The sequence below is a fragment of the Leucoraja erinacea genome, chromosome 2, assembly GCF_028641065.1.
Source record: "Leucoraja erinacea ecotype New England chromosome 2, Leri_hhj_1, whole genome shotgun sequence".
NCBI classification, from domain to species: domain Eukaryota; kingdom Metazoa; phylum Chordata; class Chondrichthyes; order Rajiformes; family Rajidae; genus Leucoraja; species Leucoraja erinaceus.
In genome coordinates this window covers 78,079,724-78,105,064 of record NC_073378.1, presented here as the reverse complement: position 1 = coordinate 78,105,064, position 25,341 = coordinate 78,079,724, and the positions used below count along the sequence as shown (strand labels likewise).

The following is a 25,341-nucleotide window of genomic DNA, read 5'->3' as shown; positions in this document are numbered from 1 at the left end:
CTTGCTACTCCAGCTGTAGATGACAGTCATTTCTCTGCCAATCACTTTGTGCAACTGGAATGGTTTTCATCCGAGATCGTAATGAAAATTGAACTTATGTAGTGCATTATGTTGTCAAAACCTTGTCAAACAATCCTCATCTGTTTTGCAATTGAAGGCACATTATTATTACAACTTTATCAATGCAACTCATTGCTATTTTGCACCAATGTCCAATTTGAAGCATAAATCATTTGTCAGCTTGGCCATCCTCCAAAGTGAAGACATCTGTAACTCACTCCAAGAGCACTCTCTGCATACTCTCATGTGATCGGTGAGTTAAATATGGCTCAGTTACTCAGTGGCACAAAGCAGCGGGGGACACTTGCGTCATCGCTTGTCCAAGCCGACCCTGCAAGCCGACCGGACAACGGGCCTTTATGACCAGCTGCACTTGAAGGAATTTGTCTTTGAAAATGGTACCAATGCCTGGCGACTCTTGTATATTGTCTCAGTGGACTATTTCTATACATTTTGTACTTAATCTAAGAATGTGTTTATGTATTGGTACAATTTACTGAACTGGTATGCAAAAAATAAAATTTACTGTACCTCAGTACACGTGACAATGAAGAAACATTGAAGCATTGAGTCTCCTTGTTTAACCATCTCAAACTTTAAATAATTGGATAGTTTAAAAACTGTTATCCACATTCTCCAAGACTGGAAGATAGTGCCAAACAGAGCTGTCTTGTACAGCAGAAAGTTTGCATTAAATGGATGTTTTACCCCTATCTGTATCATAAGGAAAGAAGATTCTAATTTTGATGGGAGAATCCATATCCACCTATCAACCCCCACTTCTTACCCCATCCCATTTACCTCCCAAGCAAAAATCTGGACACCTGGCAATTCATTTTCAAGAGCTTTTCTCATATAGGGCATTTAAATTGGTGCAAGACTGCCAATGTTATTTCAATTTGATAGTGTGGTCCTGACTTGACAGTTAAACGAAGATAGAAGCACGGATCAACATGCAGGTGAGCATTTCTACCTTCAATGTGCACCCAAGCATTATAGGTCATTAGTAGTATTCCAAACAATTTTTCCATAAAGTTTTAAATGTATCTTCCTTTTCTGCTCCTTGATCCCTCTGCACCATAATATTGCTATTTAAATCAACTTCTTAAGGTCACTGATTTTCTAGTATCATTGCAAACAAATGGAATAGGAAAATGCAATCACATTATTCAAAGTAATTTAAAAATATATTTTACTGGGTCAGCATTGGCTCAGTCACGAGTCCAACCCTCACTCCAAAACCCTGAGCATATATTATGTGGGCTGATACATTATACAGGATTGTTGGATCATTGAACCATTAGTAAGCCCTATGGATTATTTAGGAGCGTGCACTTGATGTATTGGCAAATATATATACCTCAACCTGTATTATCAAAACAAATTGTTTTGGATTCTTGTCTGTCATACCAAAGCATGTCCAGCAACAAAAAAAATCCAGTCCTATGCAATGCCACCATGTTAAAGCCAGACGTCAGGTAAATGCTAACACTATATAGCTAGTGCTGTATAGAACTTAGTGAGTAATATTTTGGAAGTTCTTAGCCTTTCATATACAATTTTCAATAATTTAACTTGACAGATATCAAAATTGGTTTGACCGATGTCAATGCAAAGTTGTAAAAATATTTTCTTTTGGATTAGTAGAGCTGAAAAGACCATCTAGGACATAAATGGAAAAATGTTACATTAGAAAGTCGTTAAAAAGGAATGTACATAGAAAAACGATTTCTACCTTAAAAAGGAATAGAGGAATGCCAAATGGCATTCAATCTTTCAATTTAATTTCATCTGCCAAGACTTGATTGTCCTTAAATGGAATACCATGGAGAATGACATACTGCACCTTATATTCTTTCACTCAATGTCCAAGTACTGATCATTTTGATACCTTGAATCTGGTATTCCACCAGGAGAAATTTTTATTAATGGACCTCTCAGGATTTGTCTACTAGGTCACTCAAAAGTCAACAATCTGGAGTCTTGAAACAAAATATGCGTTTGACCCAGTTTGTGCAGAGCCTACCACTTGTCTCTGTCAACTGTCCTGTTTGTTTTTATGGATACTTTTAACATCCTTTTATAGTGCACAGGATTAAAATTTACCTTTTGCTGTGCTTGTCCAGCTTCTTTTGACCGATGGATGAGATCTAACCAGTGATGGAAATGGGGGGGGGAGGGGGGTATGCAGGGGGATGGCATTCCCTACTTTTCAGTTTCCAGTTTCCATCATGTGCGTGAATTTGCAGCTTTATCCTGCGCTACTTAATCCAAGCGCGAGCGAACGAGCGGACAGACGGACGAAAGCAACGATCATAGAGGGTAATAGGTGACATTTTGGGTCGAGACCCTTCTTCAGACTGACAGTCAAGGGAATAGGGAAACGGGAGATATAGGCATATTGTGGCGGCTTCCAAGGGTCGTGCCATTATACTGCCGAACCCCTCGGCACAGGAGTGGTGCAGTCCGGAGGCGGCCCTCAGCCGGAGGGTTTAAAAGGCAGGGGTTTGGGTGCCATCTTCCTCTGGTTTCATCTTCCCTACAACCGGGAGGAATAAAATAAAGGTGCTTCTCAAAACACTGGACTTCGTGCCTCCTTTCGAGACCCACGCACCACATTGGTGACCCCGACGTGATTTGAACACGCAACCCACGCACCACAATATCTTCCATTCATTTGTCCGTAGTACCATCTATATCTCTTGTTCCTCTTTCCCCTGACTCAGTCTGAAGAAAGGTCTCGACCCAAAATGTCATCTATTCCGCTCTATGTTCATTGTTTTTGTCCGTGCACCTTGGATTAAGTAGCGCAGGGTAAAGCTGCGAATTCACGCACACGATGGAAACTGAAAAGTAGGGAACGCCACCTTCCTGCATACCACACCCCCCCCCCGCCATTTCCATCACTGGTTAGATCGCATGGGATCCAAGAAGAGATAGCTGAATGGATAGCAAATTGGCTCCATGGAACGTAACAGAGGGTAATGGTGGAAGGTTGTTTCTCAGACTGGATGCCTGTGACTAGTGGTGTGTCTCAGGGTTCGGTGCTAGGCCCATTACTGTTTGTCATCTACATCAATGATTTGGATGAGAACATGCAGGGTAGGATTAGCAAGTTTTCTGATGATACAAAAGCTAGTGGAACAAGGACATGGCAGACCAATTGAATAACTACTTTGGTTCTGTCTTCACTAAGGAAGACATAAATAATCTGCCGGAAAAAGCAGGGGACCGGGGGTCAAATGAGATGGAGGAACTGAGTGAAATCCAGGTTAGCTAGGAAGTGGTGTCAGGTAAATCGAATGGATTAAAGGCCGATAAATCCCCAGGGCCAGATAGGCTGCATCACAGAGTACTTAAGGGAGTAGCCACAGAAATAGTGGATGCATTAGTGATAATTTTTCAAAACTCTTTAGATTCTGGAGTAGTTCCTGAGGATTGGAGGGTAGCTAATGTAACCCCACTTTTTAAAAAGGGAGGGAGAGAGAAAACGGGGAATTACAGACCAGTTAGTCTAACATCGGTAATGGGGAAACTGCTAGAATCAGTTATTAAAGATGGGATAGCAGCACATTTGAAAAGTGGTGAAATCATTGGACAAAGTCAGCATGGATTTATGAAAGGTAAATCATGTCTGACGAATCTTATAGAATTTTTCGAGGATGTAACTAGTAGAGTGGATAAGGGAGAACCAGTGGATGTGTTATATCTGGACTTCCAGAAGGCTTTCGACAAGGTCCCACATAAGAGATTAGTATGCAAACTTAAAGCACACGGTATTGGGGGTGCAGTATTGATGTGGATAGAGAACTGGCTGGCAGACAGGAAGCAAAGAGTAGGAGTAAATGGGTCCTTTTCAGAAAGGCAGGCAGTGACTAGTGGGGTACCGCAAGGCTCAGTGCTGGGACCCCAGCTATTTACAATATATATTAATGATCTGGATGAGGGAATTGAATGCAACATCTCCAAGTTTGCGGATGACACGAAGCTGGGGGGCAGTGTTAGCTATGAGGAGGATGCTAGGAGGCTGCAAGGTGACTTGGATAGGTTGGGTAAGTGGGCAAATATATGGCAGATGCAGTACAATGTGGATAAATGTGAGGTTATCCACTTTAGTGGCAAAAACAGGAAAGTAGACTTTATCTGAATGGTGGCCGATTAGGAAAAGGGGAGATGCAACGAGACCTGGGTGTCATGGTACACCAGTCATTGAAAGTAGGCATGCAGGTGCAGCAGGCAGTGAAGAAAGCGAATGGTATGTTAGCATTCATAGCAAAAGGATTTGAGTATAAGAGCAGGGAGGTTCTACTGCAGTTGTACAGGGTCTTGGTGAGAGCACACCTGGAGTATTGCCTACAGTTTTGGTCTCCTAATCTGAGGAAAGACATTCTTGCCATAGAGGGAGTACAGAGAAGGTTCACCAGACTAATTCCTGGGATGGCAGGACTTTCATATGAAGAAAGACTGGATAGACTCGGCTTGTACATGCTAGAATTTAGAAGATTGAGGGGGGATCTTAAAGAAACTTACAAAATTCTTAAGGGTTTGGACAGGCTAGATGCAGGAAGATTATTCCCGATGTTGGGGAAATCCAGAACAAGGGGACACAGTTTAAGGATAAGAGGGAAGTCTTTTAGGACCAAGATAAAAAAATCATTTTTTACACAGAGAGTGGTGAATCTGTGGAATTCTCTGCCACAGAAAGTAGTTGAGGCCAGTTCATTGGCTATATTTAAGAGGGAGTTAGATGTGGCCCTTGTGGCTAAAGGGATCAGGGGGGTATGGAGAGAAGGCAAGTATGGGATATTGATTTGGATGATCAGCCATGATCATATTGAATGGCGGTGCAGGCTCGAAGGGCCGAATGGCCTACTCCTGCACCTATTTTCTATGTTTCTATGTTTCTATGTTTTGCAGACAGTGAAGATGGTTTGTGAGCAAATGCAGCAGAATCTGGATCGATTGGCCAGGTCGGCGGAGGAATGGTTGTTGGAATTTAATACAGAGAAGTGTGAGGTGTTGCATTTTGGGACGTTGAACAAGGGCAGGACCTACACAGTAAATGGTAGGCCTCTGGGTAGTGTTGTAGACCTGAGTGATCAAGGGGTAGAGGTGAATGATTCTTTGAAGGTTGAGTCACAGGGAGATATGGTGGTCAAAAAGGCTTTTGGCACTTTGGCCTTCATCAGTCAGAGTATTGAGTATAGAAGTTGAGAGGTCATGTTGCAGTTGCATAAGATGTTGGTGAGTCCACATTTAGAATATTTTGTTCAGTTCTGGGCACCACGTTTTAGGAAAGATGTTGTCAAGCTTGACAGGGTTCGAAAAGGATTTACGATGGTGTAAGCTATAGGGAGGGGTTGAGTAGGCTGGCTCTCTATTCTATTGAGTGCAGGAGGATAAGCGATGTGTATGGAAGTGTATAAGATCATGAGAGGAATAGATTGGGTAGATGCACAGCCTTTTGTCTAGAATAGAGGAATTGAAGACCAGAGGACATATGTTCAAGGTGAAGGGGAAAAGATTTAATAGGAATCCGAGGGGTAATTTTTTCACACAAAGGGTCGTGGGTGTATGGAACAAGCTGCCGGAGGAGGTAGTTGAGGCTGGGGCTATCCCATCATGTAAGAAACAGTTAGACAGTTACATGGGTAGGAAGGTTTGGAGGGATATGGACCAAGCACTGGCAAGTGGGACTAGTGTAGCTGGGACATTGTTGGCCGGTGTGGGTGAGTTGGGCCGAAGGGCCTGTTTCCACACTGTATGACTCTAAAACTGGTAAATAAACTGATTTGGGGTAGTTAGGCATTTTAACACTTCAATTTACTTTGGTAAAATTACATGCAAAATTTGGAGAACATTATTAGAACAACTGCAATTGAATGATATGATCTACAAAAAGACAGATTGTGTCTGTATATAAAGCAAAGCTCTAGGTTGTTGTGAAGCATTTTTTCCACAATCTGTACTTACAAATTAAAATCAAGTGAAGGCAGTACTCTATTTCTGGCCCAAATATGTCAATTGTGGCCAAAGAACAGCCTGTATTTAAATCCAATTGTACAAAATACTCAATATTTCTTAAAAATAGCAATGTGCAGGCAAGCGAGGGGACTGGAAATTCAAATGTGGCCACAGAACAAACAAATCCTGAGGTCCATTAATAATAACCAGATTTGCTTTATCAAAGCTCCAGGACATTGAGTGAAAGAATATAAGATACAGCATGCCTGTCTCCATTGTATTCCATTTTCGGAAAATCAAGTGCTGAAAGACAAATTTGAATTGAAAAATGGATAAGAAAGATGAAATGCTCTAAATTCGCAAACACACATGAAACCACCTGGGTTTTGTAATTAACCGGCACTGGAAAGAATCCTATTGTTTGAACCCCAAATGAACCAGGTAGAGTGCACAAGATCGCTATTCTACGCAGATTACAAAGTTCTTGCTGTCATCTGCATCATACTACATGAGTGCAACACCAGGAGAAAACCCAGCTATCTCACACACTGTGCCCGAGTCTATGATGTGCAGCAAAGAGGCAGTAACCACCTCCAAGAAGGGGCAATTAGCATAGTCTGCACCTGCCTATCCATGTCTGTGTAAATGCTTCTAAAATATTGTTAGTGTATCTGCTTTTGCCTCTTTATCTGGTAGCATGTTCTGGGTAACTACTACCTTCTATTTAAAATGAACATGTCTTGTATACCTATTCCTGGAGTTAGTATCTGGGAAGCTCACAATCTTTCATCCCTGATCTTCATGTTTACCTGCGCAGGTTATCTATAGGACTCTATAGTCTATAAAGGGTTGATGGTTGAAAAGACAGCCTTGGTTTTCTGTCCCCCCCCTCCCCTCATATTCTATGTTCTTACTTTGTGAAAGGACAGCAGGACAAGACCTATGGGTTAAATAACTGGAAGATTCTGCAGGGGTGGGTGTTAACTTTATGAGAGGTTTGAAACTGACTGAGGATAAGATTGAATATTGGTTGTTTTTTAAATGAAAGGCAATGTGAGGCTGCAATGAATGAGAGGTTCTGGACTTTCAAACTGAGTGGATGTGTGGAACGATGTGTACAAGTAACCTTAAGAGGGCACATTAAGTGGGTTGGAGACATGGTCACATCAGGATGTTTCACCCAGAGAATTGTGAATCTGTGGAAATCTCTGTCACAGAAGGCAGTGGAGGCCAATTCTTTGGATGTATTCAAGATAATATAGCTCTTAGGTCTAACGGAATCAAGGGATATGGGGAAAAAGCAGGAACGAGTTACTGATTCTGGATGATCAGCCATGATCATATTGAATGGCGGTGCTGGCTCAAAGGGCTGAATGGTTGACTCCTGCACATACTTTCTATGTTTTTATGTTTCTATATTCCTATGAAAATGTGACACCCTTCTTGATCCAAGTAGGTTGGGGCTTGTTGAGGTTCTAAATCCAGGAATGAACTCAACTCCTGCTTATGATTTTCTCTCAGCCTCCAGCACTACCCTGCAAGCATCAGCCACTGATCTCTTCGTCCTGTCAACAGATAATGGGATACACCTCAGACCCTATAATGAACTCCAGCATGGCTGGGTAAAATTGATCCAGCAAATGCAGAAGATTTCAGATCTACCATCCACATGTGGTCTCCACACGGACCTTTCCAAGCACACATCCACTCATCTCATTTCTGTTCTCCACACCTGTGTACATTCAGAGGAAAAGTGTGGATAACTTTGAGACAATATCTGGTATCAACGGGCTTGTACACCAAATTGAGTGCATGATCAGGAAAGGAGAGAGAATTGTGTGAATGCCTTCAGGTAGGAGGGAAAACAGAGGATGGCTTTGAGGAAAATGGAGACGTGCATTGCAGTACAGACTATGCTGATAATGTCAATTCAATCAAACAGATGCAAACATAAGAGTCATCAACTAGAAAACTACAACACATAGCGAATGATTGCTAAGTTGACAGTCCAGATATAGTCATAAATGTGTGATATAAGTCAATCAGCAATGTTACCCAATTCATCTGCAGACATGAAGGAAAAATAATATTTTTAAAACCAGTGATAGGACCTATTGAATGCACTTCTGCATTTATATGGTTGTGTTTACATACCTTTCCTCCCTGAGATCCCACCTGCATCCTCTATTGTTTTGCGAATCAAAGATGATTTATTTTGTAAATCAGAAAAATAATCCCTCTGCTTGTGTTTGTCCTTTTTTCCCAGTGTGTATTTTGTAGTGTTCATATACGTTTCTACATCATTAATTTCACATCCTCGCTATTGATCAGACTAAGCCGACATTCAAGTGGGAGGATATTTTAATCTTTCAAAAGTTAAAAAAAAACGTGCAGATCTTCCAAAATGACAGCCTTATATAAACAGATCTGTAAAACCGCATTGGAATTTGGAATGAGTTTATGAAACAGCAAATTATAGCCCACTCAGTGTTATAAGCAACATAGCAATTTCATGACAAAACAGCCTTCATCCTTACATGCCTCACGATATTCTTCCACTGATGTCAGAAAGAGAAATAAGAAGAGAAAATAATTAGCATATTAATCTTTTTTATAACATCATCTTTCAGACCTATGCGACCATGGTGTAATTTAAATCTAAATGCTTTCTTGGCATTAGAATTCATTTTAGATGGGTCAATTGTTCCATAATAAAGGGATAGAAGGTGTACTTCATGCAAGAGATTTACTGTATGTTTGCCATTTGTTTATATTCATGTGCTACTGAATACCCTCAATTCAAATGGTGATGGCTGCTCATATCAGTATACATCCAGCACAGCAGATCACTAACCGGCAGCAATGAATTTCATTTGCAGGACAAAAAATACAGTGAAATTAACTCCAACAGTTTATTGATTTTTGCTTAACAGAAGCTGGTATAACAGCTCCATTGCCCTCATAATGATTAGTGACAAAAGTTTAATTAAGCAATTATGAAGCCAATAATAGAGTTGTCTGGTTTGCTTAGCTTTAGTCCGTTTAAGACTTATCTCCCTCTTGCACATCATAGCAGCTGGAATATGCTTGAAGAGATTAATGCTCGGAGAACACAGATGCCGACTTTAATTCAGCTTCACGATGCTGTTTGAATGGAGTCAAGAACACAAGCTACCCTTTATCAAATTACAAGCCAGCTTTTCATGAATATGTAGTAAAATTCAGTTGTGGCTTCAAGGTGTAATTATAAAGACATAGAACAAAAAAAGACACACAATTCTGTTGCAGTAATCCCTTCAATGAAATATGCATGATAATTTACAGCTGAATAAGTCCTACAATGTAATAAGGGGCTTTGGCATCATGCAGTTACACAAACAACTGGCAACACTTTTGCTGTACCAGATCTGAATTTGCTGAGTTTGTTTTTCTCTTTGTGTTTTCATTGGTTTGATGTTGTTTTTTCGACTGGTTAGGAGGGGCATTCCTGTAGCTTTGAACTAAAACGAATTTCAGGTTACATTTCTTATCGTCTTTCTAAGACAAATATAACTGATCAGTATCAACGTAGTGACTGACATTCCAGTCAACTAGTCATGAGTATAATGTATCATAGCAATTCGCTGCAGATCCACTGGGTGGGATCTTTTCAACGAGGTAGGATGTTTCACCTTGCTGAAAGGGAGGCAAACATATGGGTGATGTTATCCCTTCCCCACCACAAATGCATTGGAGTGACACCAGAAATAATAGGACATCTGTAGCTAAATCAATTCATTGAAGAAGGGTGTACGGATTAATTTTGTGAGGAAGAAATTAAAATGTTCAAATATTTCTTCAATCTCCTGAGAAATATGTTTGATGCTTTTGCAAAAGCTACCTGCTAGGTAACAACAGAGTGAGCTGTGGTATAACAAGGAATTTAAGTGTTCATGTCTTGTACTATGTTTGGCGAGTAATGATTAGCCAGTGAGAAACGAGTTCTGCAAATTTTACAGCTAATAGACTGACTTTGGCCGCTGGCTGGGTGAAATAGCCTGGGGCAGCAATTCCAAAAGGTGTTCTAATGACTGGAAGAGGAAAACAGATACATAAAAAAGAAACAAAATAGTGGATGTGGGATTAATCATATGGGAGTGTCACTGGGACTGGAATGAGGCTCAGGGAGAAGTAATAATGGATGTGGGAGTTAGAATATGAGGGAGGAGGTAGGGCTGCTTATGCAATTAGCACCAAATAAGGTCAATGGTACCCCATGATCCTTCCCCTGATGGTTTTAAATTTGCAGCAAATTAATTTAAAAAAACTATCCAATTAGCTTGGAAGATTCTGTTGTCCATTTGCAGCAGTACATAATGATTATAAGGCAATGGCTTACTAAGCAGTAGATAAAAAAAATAAATAATGGAGAATAATGGATAAAGGAATTAAAAGATTACAATATAGATGAAAACGTATAAAAAACCATCAAACACCATTGTCTCTCCTTTGAGGTTGAAATAAAGCCATGAAAGTACTTTGCAATGGATTATTTCAATATTATCGACACCATTGCAGCTTTATCAGATAATTTTATTTCTTTTTTTGTCAAAGGTTGGACAATTACTTTCACAAAATCAAGTTTATATCAGACTTTATCTTGTACTAATTGTTGTACCCTTTATCCTTTAGCTGTACACTGGAAAACTTGATTATAATCATGTATAGTATTTTCTTTAATGGTAGCACACAACAAAAAGCTTTTCATGTGATTAAGAAAGAACTGCAGATGCTGGAAATCGAAGGTACACAAAAGTGCTGGAGAAATTCAGCGGGTGCAGCAGCATCTATGGAGCGAAGGAAATACGCAACGTTTCGGGCCGATACCCAAAGCTTTTCATTGTACCTCGGTACATGTGACAATAATAAACTCAACGAGCTCTCTCAAAAATGATCCATTCCTAATTATCTGAAATTTGTGAATATGGTATGTATTATAGCAAGGTAACAATGGTTAACTAAACTAAAAACACAAAATTGCCATATACAGTAGAAAAACAATGTGCTCAAGATAATATACAAACACGGCTAATTGATTAGGGCAGGACAATAAATATTCACCAGACAATGATATCCAACCCCACAAATGAATTAAAAAAATAGATATAATTGTTCCAGATTGTAGCATCTTCCATATTCTGTCAAGTCCAGTTCTGAAACCAGCACTAAATTCAGCAAAGTTGATTTTAGCTATCAAGCTTTCTCAACTCAGCAAATAATTTCTAAGCCTCGGTTGCCTCTTACCTAAAGTTCTTTTGGACAGTATATAAGACTTAATTCATTATTTATTTTTAAGCACTTCAACAATGTGATTGTGCAGAGGTCAGTAATCATCAAGATCTTTTGTTTAAATATTTGGTGTCTCTAAACACTCTGGTGCAAATGTTTGGAAAACAGTTGACCCGATAAAGACCAGAGTTATTCTGGGGATGCCTGGTCTACAATTATCTGAAGTTTCACAAAAAATAATTATTTTTACTATATTTTACATCCTATTTATAGTTCAGTTTCAATCAACGTCTGCTAATTTTAAACTGTGGCAATCACAAACATAGCATTGTTAAATTACAATGTTCATTTATGTTCTGATGCAATTATGTTGACACACCAAACCAATTATGCACATTAAAGATACCGTAGGATAAGCCATAGTTTACATGCCACATTGGAAGACCCTGAAGTAGCAGTTTTGACTGTAGAAACACAATTACTGAGTCAAACCATTTACATTTGGAAGCATTGCAATGCAATTATCAGTAGATAGAGCACTAGTAATGTGAGAGCAGATTGAACATCTCAAGTGCTTGTAAGGTTCAATAACGCTTGTCCCCAAAAAGTAAATGGGTGTAGATTTGTGGTTATTTCAAGATTCTGTCTGCCAGTAACTTGCATCACTCGCTTCAGTAATTCTAGGGTTGTCAAAAGATATCCAGTATGCATGAAGCAAGCTCATGGCTCTGCACATATGTACACAACAAAATAGAGGCTGCAGTAGCTGACCAGTCCCTCAAGCCTTTCCTGACATTCACTGGGATCCTGGCAAATCCATGTTGGCCTCAATTTCTCTTCTGCATTGATTACCCATAACCGCCAATGCCCCAATTTGTCAAATGTTTATATATCTCCATTTTAAACATTCCTAAAGATTTGGCCATCACCACACTCTGGAGCAAAGAATTCTAGAGATTCACTACTCTTTGAGAGAATACATTTTTCAACACCTCTGTTTCCAATGATTGACCCTTGTCTTATAGCTATGTCCCTTTGTTGTTGAATCTCATTTGTGAAAACATATCAACATCTAACCTGTTAAGTCCCCTCAGGATCCAATAAGTTTGAATAAGTTCACCTCTTCATCCTCTCAACTCTAATAAATATAATCCAAGCCTCTCTTGATAGGACTACACTATCATCCAAGGAATTAGCCTGGTGACTCTCCTTTGGGCTGCCTCCAATGCTCCTATTATTTTTTTTTGTGTAAAGACCTAAACCAGTGAACACTACCCCAGGTGTGGCCTCATAAACGTCATGTGCAGCTGCAACAATCTGAGCTACAATAATTAAGCCATCCAGCCCATCAAGTCTATTCAGCCAATCAATCTTGGCTGATCAATCTCTCCCTCCTAACCCAATTCTCCTGCCTTCTCCCCATAACACCGGACAATATTTTTGCAGCATTCTTCATGAAAGATAAAAACAAGAGAAACATCTGAGTGGGATAAACATAGTTTCTCCTAATATGAGGTGCCGATTGCGAATAAAACACATTAATGGGAAAAGGATGACAATTTCCCTCCTAGCAGAACAATTGTGAACCTGGTAGATTATTATAACAATCCAGTAGTTTCATGATTACTCTTACCCAATTTAATTTATTTTTAATTCCTGATTTCATACATTTCATTTTCAGGTCAGTACAGCAGGAGGAATCTGTTCTGGATCCTCAGGTATTCAAGATCTACAGTATGTTTATAAATCAAATGAAGAGACAAAGGATGATGGATTCAAGGTTGCTCATTGTACAAAATTACAATCTGTAAGAAGGATACAAAGATTATGTAAAATCATATAGCTAGTTTAAATTAGTGGACACAAAGGTAGCAGATGGTATACATTGTAGGAAATATTTTGAGAGGAAATATAGGAAAACAGATTTGTTTTAAGTGGTGGTATGCTTGTGTAAAATTCAGCTTGGTGTGGTGCATCATGAGGCACAGAAAGAAAACTTATTGGTTCAGAAAGCAATTAGGAAGGCAAATGGTATATTAATCTTCATACTGAGGATGTTAAAGAACAAAATAAGAAAGCCAAATAGAGAGTGCAGGGTTTTGATGAGACTCTGCCTCAAGTTTTGGTTTCCTTATTTAAAAAAAGGGTAAATTTGCTTTGGGGAGTGTGTCAGATCCCCTATATTAATTCCTGGCTTGAGAAGGTTGGCTAATGAAGAGAGAGGACTAGGACTGGCCTGACCACTCTGACGTTCAGAAGAAATGTCAATTCATTGATGCATATAAAATTTTGAGAGGGTCTGACAGGTGAGATGAGCTACTGTATATATTACTATTGCAAATATGACACTTATGAAGAGTAAAATCCTTGCACAGAGAGAGAAGCATCTCTTTTACATTAATCTACAGTGAATTCAGCAGAGATTACCTTGGTTGGGTAATGTTATACTTCCTTAATGCTGTGTTTTGCTGTCTCAGCAGTTACAGTTCTGCTCATTCACTCAATCTAACCTAGCCAAAAATGGCTCGATGCAATAGCCAGTGACAAGTGATGTAATCCAAATATGTTAAAACAAAAACTGCATATACTGGAAATATGAGGTGAAAACAGAAAATGCTGGAAACACACAGCAGGAAAGGCAGCAGAAAAGGGAAACATAATAAATGTTTTAAATAGAAACCCTTTGATAGAACTGAAAAGGTAAAACAAAATTAAGTTTTAAGTTGTAAAGGTGGGGAATGGATGGATGGATTTATGGATTGATGGCTTGATTGATGGATGGATGGATGGATGGATGGATGGATGGATTGATTGATGGATTGATTGATTGATTGATTTTTCACAAAGAGAATTGTGAGTCTGAGGAATTATTTGCCTCAGAGGGCGGTAGAGGCCGGTTCTCTGGATACTTCCAAGGGAGAGCTAGATAGGGCTCTTCAAGAGTTGGGGGATATGGGGACAAGGCAGGAATGGGGTACTGATTGGGGAAGATCAGCCATGATCACATTGAATGGCGGTGTTGACTGGAAGGGCCGAATGGCCTAATCCTGCATCTATCGTCTATTGTCCATTGTAATGTCCAACAACAAAGCAAAATGGTGAATATATATCGGGAGAGTATTTGACTTGGAGGTAAGTCTACAAGCATTGGTGTTCCTATGCACAGGCTGTATAAAAACCTGCTTGTGGAGTTGTCTAAGGGAGTATCTGCAGAGCACTTTGTAAATACACACTGCAACCATTGTGTGTTGGTGCTGGAGGTGGTGAACGTATATGTGGTTGAAAGGATACCCTGAATTTAAAGTAAGGATGAAGCAGGCGTACTTTCCCTTAAAGTGCCCCTAAAGAAATCCTAGCTGAGGGTTAGGCTAGAGAATTATTCCCTGAGCATCCCAACCTGATATATTTCTTGCTCTTACCTTACCTCTAGTTCTTCCTGTTTGTCCTTCACCTTATTTTCTCAATCATATGTTATCCCAAGAGAAGCTGAAGCACATCATAATATACATTTATGTAGAAGCCTTGAAGTTGTATCAGAGTCTCTTCCTTATGCCCATTACATCCTATAGTTTTTTTTAACACTTGAAAGAAGGCTTAAAACTCCAAAATATTAGTTCCAATATGTCAATAGCAAATTTTTTAAAAGTCAAAAATATGGATGTGCTTTTTAATCAAGCTGGTAAGGAGCTTTGTCCACATTTAACATTGCAAAGTTAAGAGAGAACATTACTGGAAGCATTTAGCATCATACAAATATTGTATATTCATCGTAATTTGCTTACTGAGCAAACAGCCATCAAGATAATAAATACCCTCTCTAAGATGGCACAACTGGTTCACAGGTATGTATGTTTGGAGTTGGACACCATTTTAAAGCAGAAACTTCTTCCACAGCACTCAGCAATGGGTGCTTCTGTCATAATTTTGTTCCCAATCGTTTTATGGGCATGGATCATTATCATGCATTAGCAAACATAATCCATATTTAGTATGCATTAATATCTGTTTCTCGTTTGGCTTTCACATTTTACTTCAGTTCAATTCACTGGCCTGAGTTTATTAGCATGAATTAGCATCCGTCATCTGCAGTATGCAAAGTACCTTGTTCCCCATTGTCACCTTCAATTTTTCTGTAAGATTCTGCAAAACTATCTTATCTCATCTGAAATACTTAACAGTGCCAAAGTAGATTATTATTTCATTGTGCCTTACATTTGAGAGCATGGATCTACATTGCATAAAATGAAACTTATGAAAATTTGTCCCTTCAATTGTAGAGTAATATAGTTAATGTTGCAAGCAGCGGAATTTATGATAGTTTATGCACAATAGCTGCAAATGAAATCTTAAAGATAGGCTGCAGATCATTCACCCAGGCTTAACACTATAAATGCATGCTAATCATGTGGAATTGTCAAAACCTGTTAACAAACTTGCACAGAGTAAATCACCTTCACTGAGAAAAATGCTCTCTCCTTTCATGCAGGGGAGATAATATGCTCAAACTACTGATTTGACAGCTTGTGCCATTGCTTTGCCTGGTTAATAATAAATAGTGAGTGAATTGTTTAAAACTTTACAAGATTTTGTGACAGTTTCATTGCAATTAAAAATTATCATTTGGTTAATGGATTAAATAATGATTACTTTTAGTAGCAGGAAGGAACTGCAGATGTTGGTTTACACCAAAGATAAACATAAAATGCTGGACTAACTCAACAGGTCAGGTAGCATCTCTGGAGAAAAGGAATAGGTGACATTTCGGGTCGAAACCCTTCTTCAGACTGAGAGTCAGGGAAGAGGGAATCTAGAGGTATGAAAATGTACAGAACAAATCTAGATGGCAAAATAGCCCACAACTGGTCCATTGTTGGCTGTGGAATAGATGATTACGAAGGGATACAAACAATGAAACTGGCAGAACAACTAGGGTGGGGGAAGGATGGAAGGAAAGGAAATGCAAGGGTTACTTGAAATTAGAGAAATCATTAGTCATACTGCTGGGTTGTAAGCTGCCCAAGCAAAATATGAGGTGCTGTTCCTCCAATTTGCATGTGTTAGTCAAATGTTTAATACACTGCTACTGGTAATGGGTAGCATTAGTCATTTATTGTTAATTGCCACGTGCCATTCTCATGGGCAGAGTGAATAGATGACAAGAGGCTATAAAGCATAGTTGGAACTGCCATTGGCAACCAAGAGACAAAATGCTCCTATTACAGTTCAAAGAGCTCATTAAACACATGGAAAAGCATGTCAAATTATTCAAGTCATAATATTTTGTCGCATCGCTACTGCAAATATGTGTCTTTGAATGAACTTACAGCTGTATTTTGGTGGATTCTAGAGCATTCGCTATCCCATCAGCCTGTCAGATTTCCCAGTATATTAGTCAAGAGACTCAAAATGAAACAGGACAATGAAATTCTTACTTGCAGCACAACAGATATGCAAACAATTTATTACAATGTATGCGCAAACATTTATTTTTGTTTTGTAAACTCGGAGGATAAATTCACCAGTTCCTCAGCATTGAATAAGAGCTAGGTCTGAAAGACATATAAATTGTGGATTTAATGCTCTTGTGTTATGTTCATTTCACTAATCTGTACTCCATTCAAGTGCCCTTCTGCAGACACTGGAAATGTGAATTTGCTCTCAAATCTTCAAGCCATTTTGCCCTCCTAGAGTGTCCACTGATGGCACTCTCTCATGCCTATGGCTATCAAGCTCCCTCTGGTATCTCCTTCAGATGCTCGGAGCTCAAACAGTGTATCAATGCCTTGTTCAAATATTGATCATAATCCACCAAGTTGGATTTTACACTTACGCACTTTTACAGAAGTAGACACCAGCTGCCAATCTTTATCAGAAATCTGATTTGTTTTCCTTGGTTTTGAGGCTGCTTAATCAATTGTAGTGCTTCAACTCAAGCTCCTGAAACAAAGATCATGAATTGCCTCTGGGAACATTTTGATCTGTACTTGGCTTCGATATACTGTATGAATAGTGTAATTGTTGACAAAGATCTGGGGAGATCTATATTTATATATCTTAAAAAGAATCACCTATGGAATAAATTAACAATGTCCAAATGAAAGTGTTCTACAGCACAAATTTAGCAAAGTGATATTAGATCAATCAATTAATTAATTAATTTTGCATTGGAAATCATGTTACATTATTTTGCCAGTCATTTGTAAAAAATGTGATGATAAGTAAAATATATTAAAAAATACTGTAATATATTTGCTTTTATATCTCCCATAAACTTAATTTAATACTATCAGTTCCAATACAAGAACAAGTTACATTATAGTGTTTAATTGCGTAATGTGGAAATAGTTGTAAAGGGCTCTGAAGTCAATTTATTTGTGACACTTTATTAAAAATGTAAGGCATGACTCAACCAGAGTAGAACTATGGCTTGTACAATAACATGGATCAGTAATTCGATTGCTCAAGAATAAAGGAGGGTGCAGAAAATGGTGGACATAGTCTGATCCGTCACTGGTATTGACCTTCCCGCCATCGAAGGAAGTTACGGTAAGCGCTGTCTTAACAAGGCAGTAAATATAATTTTAAAAAACATACCTCTGGCCATGGTCTTAATTCACTGCTACCATTGGGAAGAAGGTATAATTCTGTCCAGTACTGCAAAAATTGCAGAGTTGTGGATGTAGCCCAGCCCATCACACATGTCAGTCAGAAGTCATAGTCATGGAATTGTACAGCACTTAAACGGACCCTTAGGCCCAACACATCCATGCTGATCATGGTGGCAATCTATGCTGATCCCATTTGATGTGTGTGGTGGAGAATGCACTGATTTGACAAAGAGTGATAATGAGCAGACTGATATGATGGAAAATGTGAGGGAGAACACCACCCTTGTGATGAACCAGGAAAATAGAGGGTAGCCATGCCCTCCAGGATCCATTCCTCCAGCTCAGCTTCTGAAATAATTCACAAATGCAGACATTCTGACGTTGAAGGCATCATATGTAGTTCCCAGAAATATGGCCCAGGCAATGAGGTACTTATTTTTAACGATGTATAACCATCCACACATTGAGAGAGTGTAAACCTTTCCTGATGATGGAAAGATCCCGAAAATGAATGTGACCTTATGGGCACATGTCTGCAGTCAATGGCAGCCTATGTTTGTGGCAAATCACAATGTTCAAATGGTAGTCGCCCCTCATTGAACATCAAAGTACATGAAATCACCTCTCTGTGAATACAGTAATTGGACACCCTCTATGTTGCAGCAGTGAACAACAAACACATGGAGAGTTGTGACAATAACCTTTTACAACTGTCTGGAAATATCCTTTGGAAAGGAAGCTGAGGGTGAAGGAATCCCACGGAAGGAGTGGTCCAGGAAAGTGGGCATGGCTAAATGTCTTCCCACAGCACCGCACATATCTCAGCCTTGGAAAACCTGAAGCTGCAAATATCTTGCTCATCTGAAAGATCCAGTTAAAATATGGTATATTTGAAAATTATATGGGGGTGTAGTGTTTCTTGGTCTGTGGTCCCGATCCAATCTGTGTTTCCATATTAACTGCTCCAGTAATGTTACCATTAAGGGACCCTTTTAATATTTCTCCAGCTAAATGCTGGGGGTCAACATCTCCGATGACCTCTCCTGGACCCACAATACCTCAACTCTGGTCAAGAAGGCTCACCAGCGTCTATTCTCCCTGAATAAACTAAAGTAGGTCCATCTGTCTCCTCAGATTCTGGTGAACTTCTACCGCTGCACCAACGAGAGCATCCTTACCAACTGTATCACAGTATGATGTGGCAACTGCTTTGTCTCCGACTGGAAAGCATTGCAGAGGGTGGTGAAAATTGCCCAACGCATCACCGGTTCCTCACTCCCCTCCATTGAGTCTGTCCAAAGCAAGCGCTGTCTGCGAAGGGCACTTAGCATCGTCAAGGACTGCTCTCACCCCAACCACAGACTGTTTACCCTCCTACCATCCAGGAGGCGCTACAGGTCTCTCTGTTGCCAGACCAGCAGTTAGCATCTTCTGGGTGAGATGCTAACTGCATTTCGTTGTCTCTGTACTGTACACTGCACAATGACAATAAAGTTTGAACCTGAATCTGAATCTAAATGCTGGATACAGCATTCCCTTTTATTTTAAGGGCTCACTGTGGACTTTGAATAGCTGTTACACACTCCAGACAGGTCTACCATTTGGCGGAAATCCCGGGGGGGGGAGGATGGGAGGGCGTGTGTCCCCCATGTTTTGAGAGGTGGGGGACAATCCCCCCCCCATGTTTTGTCATGAGGCGATCGAGGCTTCTGATGTTGAAGCCCCCGCCGGTTGATGATAGATCCCGCGGCCCGATTTTAAGCCACGCCGGGCGATTAAAGGCCCTGCGAACGGGGCAATTCAAGCCCCACGATTCGGGGTAGAAGAAGCTGCTGTTGTTGCTGGAGCTCCCGAAAGCCGGTCATTAACCAGGGACCTGCGAGCTCCCAATGTTACCGTCCACAGGGCTCGTGGACGAAGCCTCTGAAGTCGAGTCGCAGCCGCAACGCCACCACAGCCTCCGAAGGCAGCCAGCAGCATGATGGTAAGTCCACAGGGTCTGCGACCGGAGCCCTCAAGGTTGATTCTAGTTGGAGGCCGCTAGCCTCTCGATGTTAGGCCTCAGTGGAAATATATATCTATTTTAAGTAACACCATTTTTGGCCTTCTTTCACTGTCTCTCAAGTCTTCCCCAGGCCCCAGGATCATTCAAGATGTGTGTAAGATGTGTGTGTGTGTGTGTGTGTGTGTGTGTGTGTGTGTGTGTGTGTGTGTGTGTGTGTGTGTGTGTGTGTGTGTGTGTGTGTGTGTGTGTGTGTGTGTGTGTGTGTGTGTGAGTGTGTGTGGTGGTGGGGGGGTGTGGTGGGTGTGTGTGTGTGTGTGTGTGAGAGGGGGGGGGGGGTTGGGGGGTAGGGGTCCCAATGACAACAGAAATGTCACAAAATAACAACCATATAGCATGTTGCACTCACAATTGAAATGAGAATGTGCTCTAGTGGTCACATGTTACACCTTTGAGTTCCATCTTACTTTAGAAAGGGAAGAAACTGATGTTGCATGAATAACATGTAATTAACTGTACGTCTGGCACTGGGAAAATGAGCAGCAACAGGAATAGCGCACAGACATGCTTGATCTAATTTTGTGAAGTGAGCAAATTCACAATCTATTCTGGATTAAATTGATAGTTGCAGTACATAGTGTATATAATTAGATAGGATTCCTTGTCACATTTCAGGAGGGCAGTAGTTCTTCTATCATGAAGGCAGTAATTTGTAGCCCACTTGTGATCTGCTAAGACTGAGAGGTAGAGGACTGACAATCTAGAGGCATACAAGAAATCCAAATTTCACAGTGAATGGTAGAGCCCTAGGGAGTGTTGTAGAGCAGGGAACAAGGATTTGAGAGTACAGGTGTAGAGTTCCCTCTAAATGGCATCACAAGCAGTGGCGGACTGGGTCTAAAAATATTGGTTGCCAGGAGACAAAGGAGGCCCACTTCATCAGGGGCCCACTTGATATAGGGGGCCCACTTCATCAGGGGCCCACTTGCCATCGGGCAAGCTGACACCCTGGCCAGTCCACCACTGATCACAAGTAGCTAGGGTGGTAAATAAGACTTTTGGGTTATTTGCCTTCATCGGTCAGGGTATTTTATATAGAAGTAGGGATCTTATGTTACAGTTGTACAATACATTTGTGAGGCCGCATTTGGAATATTATGTTGAGTTTTGGTCACCTTGTCATAGGAAGAATGTCATTAAACTGAAAAAAGTACATCGAAGATATACGAGGATATGGCCTGGACTTGAGGGTCTGAGCTATGGGGTGAGATTGGGCAAATTATTCTTGGGGGTGTAGGAGGTTAAAGGGTGGTCTTAGAGGTGAACATAATCATGAGTGGACTAGATAGGGTGAATAGTCTTTTACCCAGAGTAGAGGAATCAAGAACTGGAGAACTCAGGCTTATGGTGAGAGGGGAAAGATGGGAACCTGAGGGGCAACATTTTCATTCAGGCGGTGGTGGGCATGTGCAATGAACTGCCAGAGGTGGTGGTTGAGGGAGGTATTATAACAACATTTGAAAGACACTTGGATGGGTACATGCATAGGAAAGGTTCAGTGATATGGGCCACAGTGATATGCAGGCAAATGGGACTAGCTTAGGTGAGGCTCTTGGTCGGCGTGTACGAGTTGGGTTGAAGGGCTTTTTTTCATGCTGTATGACTCTATGACTATCACCTCCTGAAGGCTACCGTGAGCCAAATAAACTACTCAGGTAAGCTGGAGTCACAGACAAACCCGCACAGCTGCTGTGGCAGGGCTTGCTTGCTGTCATCACTTAGATTAGATTAGATTAGATTATGCGGTAAACACTGGGTAGTATAAGACCATGTCCAAAATGGGGACAGGCCACCCCACTGTCAGGTAGCTGGTATCTATCATCCCACCATCCAGTCGTGTCCTTTTCTCATTTCTATCATCAGGCAGGAAGTATAGAAGCCTGAAGTCCCACGCCACCAGGTTCAAGAACAGCTATTTTTCTGCAACCATCTTGCTCTTGAGCCAACATGCTGAGCCCTACCTTGGTAATGGAACACTATGGACCATCTATTGCTATAACCACCTATCCTGCACTCGTTTTCTAATTGCGTTGTCTTGTTTTTTTTGCAGTCTTGCACTTTTCACTGTTTTGTGGAACATATGTATAATTTTGCATAATGTATGGCTTTGTTTGTTGTTTGTGTCTGTGTGTCTGCGATACTGCTGCATGCAAGATTTTCATGGTATTGTAGCTCACTATATTTGTGGAAATAATAATAAACTCAATTTGACTTACTTGTCTAAGACTTTCCTGCAAATATTTTATCAGTGAGAATCAGCACCCTTAAATCTATTTCTTCCTTGTTAGTACTGACAATAATGTAATTTTTTCTGAAATACATTCAGTCAGAAAGTACTTATTTTTATCTGTCTTTCCATTAATACAAGATATCATCAACTGCATGCACATTTCAATTAGTTTAGTTTGGAGCTACAGCATGGAAACAAATCCTTTGGCCCATTGAGTCCACAGGTACCATCGATCAGCCACTCACACATTAGATCTATGTTATCCCAGTTTCTCACCCACTCCCTTCACACTAAGGGCAATTTGACAGCAGTCAATTAATCTACAAGCATGCATGTCTTTGGGATCTTTGAGGAAACCCGGACACCAAGAGGATACCTATGCAGACAAAGGGAGAATGATCAAACTTCACACAAACAACACTGGAGGTGAGGATCGAACCCGGGCCTCTGGTGCTTTGAGGCAGCATCAATTAAGGCACCACCAGATCATGCAGGTGTGTTTTTAATCTGCAAAGCTTTTGACTGAAGGAGGCACAAGGAACTGCATTTGGTGGAATCATCAGTAAAACACAATGTACTGGAGTAACTCATCAGACCAGACAACATTCTGGAGGACATGGATAGGCAACATTTCTTGTCGGGACCCTTCTTCAGATGGTTTTGCCTGCTCTCTTACTCATCATCCCAAACAAACTTGGCACAAACTAGCCTGCATGCAAAAAAAGGGCAAATCACAAATGGGGTGGGTGGAAAGAAAGAATATTCTTGTGACAACAATGTGTAATCCCGATATACATACACATGAACCAATATAATTGGTTTCTATTCCCTTCATTAACACTGCTGCATGCGACAAAATGTGCTTTCACCAGAAAAACTGCTCAGATTTCTTCTCAGAATACAATAGAAGCAGATAGAATCACAACTTTTAAAAGACGTGGACATGTCAGTCTGATATCCCAAATTAATTGACATGGACGAAGGAAGTGCAGAACTTGTTCCCGTGCTATGTAGATCTATGACTATGACAGAAATGCTCTCGGTCTCTGGATTTGATAACTTTGACATTCTCACCAAATATTGTATAACCAGCCCCAGAGTAGGGAAGACTCAAACATTATGAGACAGTATATTAGATGTTGAATGGGGATGAGAGGGGATTACTCATGAGAATCGTGTTCGGAACCATTTCTAGCAGGTTTATTTTTAGTTTTTGAAACTCTATTAACACAACATAAAATAATTGTATTCTCATCAAGATAAAACAGGGTTGTGGTGAGCAGGAATAAATACCTGGAAGTTTGCTAAAAATAGAAAATACTGGATGGTTGCAGTAGCTTTTACTGCCATTGTTAATTCAACCCGACCAGTTGAACAGGCTTTTTCTCTGAGGCTGCCATGATGCACAGACAGCTGAAATGAAAATCTCAGCAAGCAATGGAAGCATTCTTCCAAACAATGAAATATGTTGCACCTACATCTATGCACACTTTTATATGGGTAGTATCTTATTGAACTTTGTCCCTCTATTTGCCTCCTATCTGCTGTTCAGCACCTCTTGCTTCACTCTGCTGGACACATGTCACTGGATATCTTCCTCCTGTGCGGATCTCGCATGTGTGTGTGTTTTCTTAATGGTTCCCCACCCTTTTATGAACTCATTACTCTTCTGTGCACCAAATATATGTATCTCTTCCTTGCGTGCTTCTCTCTGGCGCACCTATCTTCTAGGCACCTGCTGATCTCACAACAGCATATCGTCACTGCTACAGATGCCAGTTGTCTTCCTTGTCTGAAGTAGTGCTGAAAAATGCATGGCACTCACATCTTGCAACTGCCAAAACAAAAACCCTAAAAGGCTCAACAAAGTCATCTGAGCTGACAACAACAGACTGTGAAATATTTGCCAGAGGGAACTGGCAACATATTTGTAAGCACTGAGCCTCTACTGCAATTGGAATATCTGAACTTTAAAGACCCCCAAGAAGGGCACTTGAAACTCGCCCCCTTAACATTGACGAGTTTCCCATGCTCGGCAAACCCGTGCTGGAGGCTGCATCAAAGAAATCTTCAAATGAATTGATATTCTCCATGTTTTCATGTGCCACACTCTCATTGTTATTATTGTTTGGTCCCAGCCAGCCTGCACTAATACTCAAAATGTGCAGGAAGGAACTGCAGATGCTGGTTTATACTAAAGGTAGACACAAAATGCTAGAGTAACTCAGCGGGTCAGGCAACATCCCTGGAGAAAAGGAGTAGGTGACGTTTCGGAACAGAACCCTTGTTCAGACTGAGAGTCAGGGGAGAGGGAAACTAGAGGTATGAAATGAACCATCATATTTGTGGTTCTTTGTACCATTTCTGAAAAAGGGTCTCGTCCCAAAACGTCACCTATTCCTTTTCTCCAGAGATGCTGCCTGGCCCTCTAAATTACTCCAGCATTTTGTGTCTATCTTTTGTACTAATAGTTCTTGCTCATATATACAGGTACTTTCACACGGCCAAATACATCTTATTTTAACTGAAAAGGAGATTAACTCAGAAGTTGAAGATTAATATGCCTCTGATTTGTGATTAGCCTGACCCATTTTTATTCACCTGTCACCATTTCCTCAAAGCAGTCACAATGGCGTAGCTGGTAGAGCTGCTGCCTTACAGTGGCAGAAACTCGGGTTCGATTCCGACCTTGCGTGCAGTCTGCATGAGGTTTGCACATTTCCCCTTTGAGTTTCTTCCGGATGCTCCTATATCCTCCCATGTCCCAAAGATGTGCAGGTTTATGTTAATTGGCCTCTGTAAATTGACTAGTTTAGGGAGTGGATGCATAAATGGAATAATACAGAACGAGTGTGCATGAGTGATTGATGGTCACCATGGACACATGGACTGAAGGGCCTGTTTTCCTACTATATCTTTTAATTCAATCCATCAATTCATACCCTTTAATTTAGCATTTAATCAGACCAGAGCATTAATAGCCTTGCACACTAAACAAAAGCAAGTAAAGGTGCCTTCCAGTGATTGCTCTATTAAATGTCCTATGGAATAATTGCATCCTTGATGAGCTAACTGACCATAATTAAATGTCACATGTTTGAAAATGAAATGTAAAGTAAAACTGGTGGCCATGTCGAAACCTGAATAAG

General features: G+C 40.5%; 1 long non-coding RNA gene across 2 annotated transcripts in view; it reads left to right on the top strand.

Moving 5' to 3' along the window:
- The window catches only part of LOC129711443 (uncharacterized), a 31,881-nt gene extending 6,877 nt beyond the window's left edge, over positions 1-25,004 (top strand). The window contains exons 3-4 of one of the 2 annotated variants that reach the window (XR_008725848.1): positions 12,974-13,010; positions 21,826-25,004. This is a non-coding gene — a long non-coding RNA (uncharacterized LOC129711443). The remainder of the gene's footprint in view (positions 1-12,973; positions 13,011-21,825) is intronic. The other variant, XR_008725849.1, reaches the window with a different exon arrangement.
- The last annotated feature ends 337 nt before the right edge of the window (positions 25,005-25,341 follow it).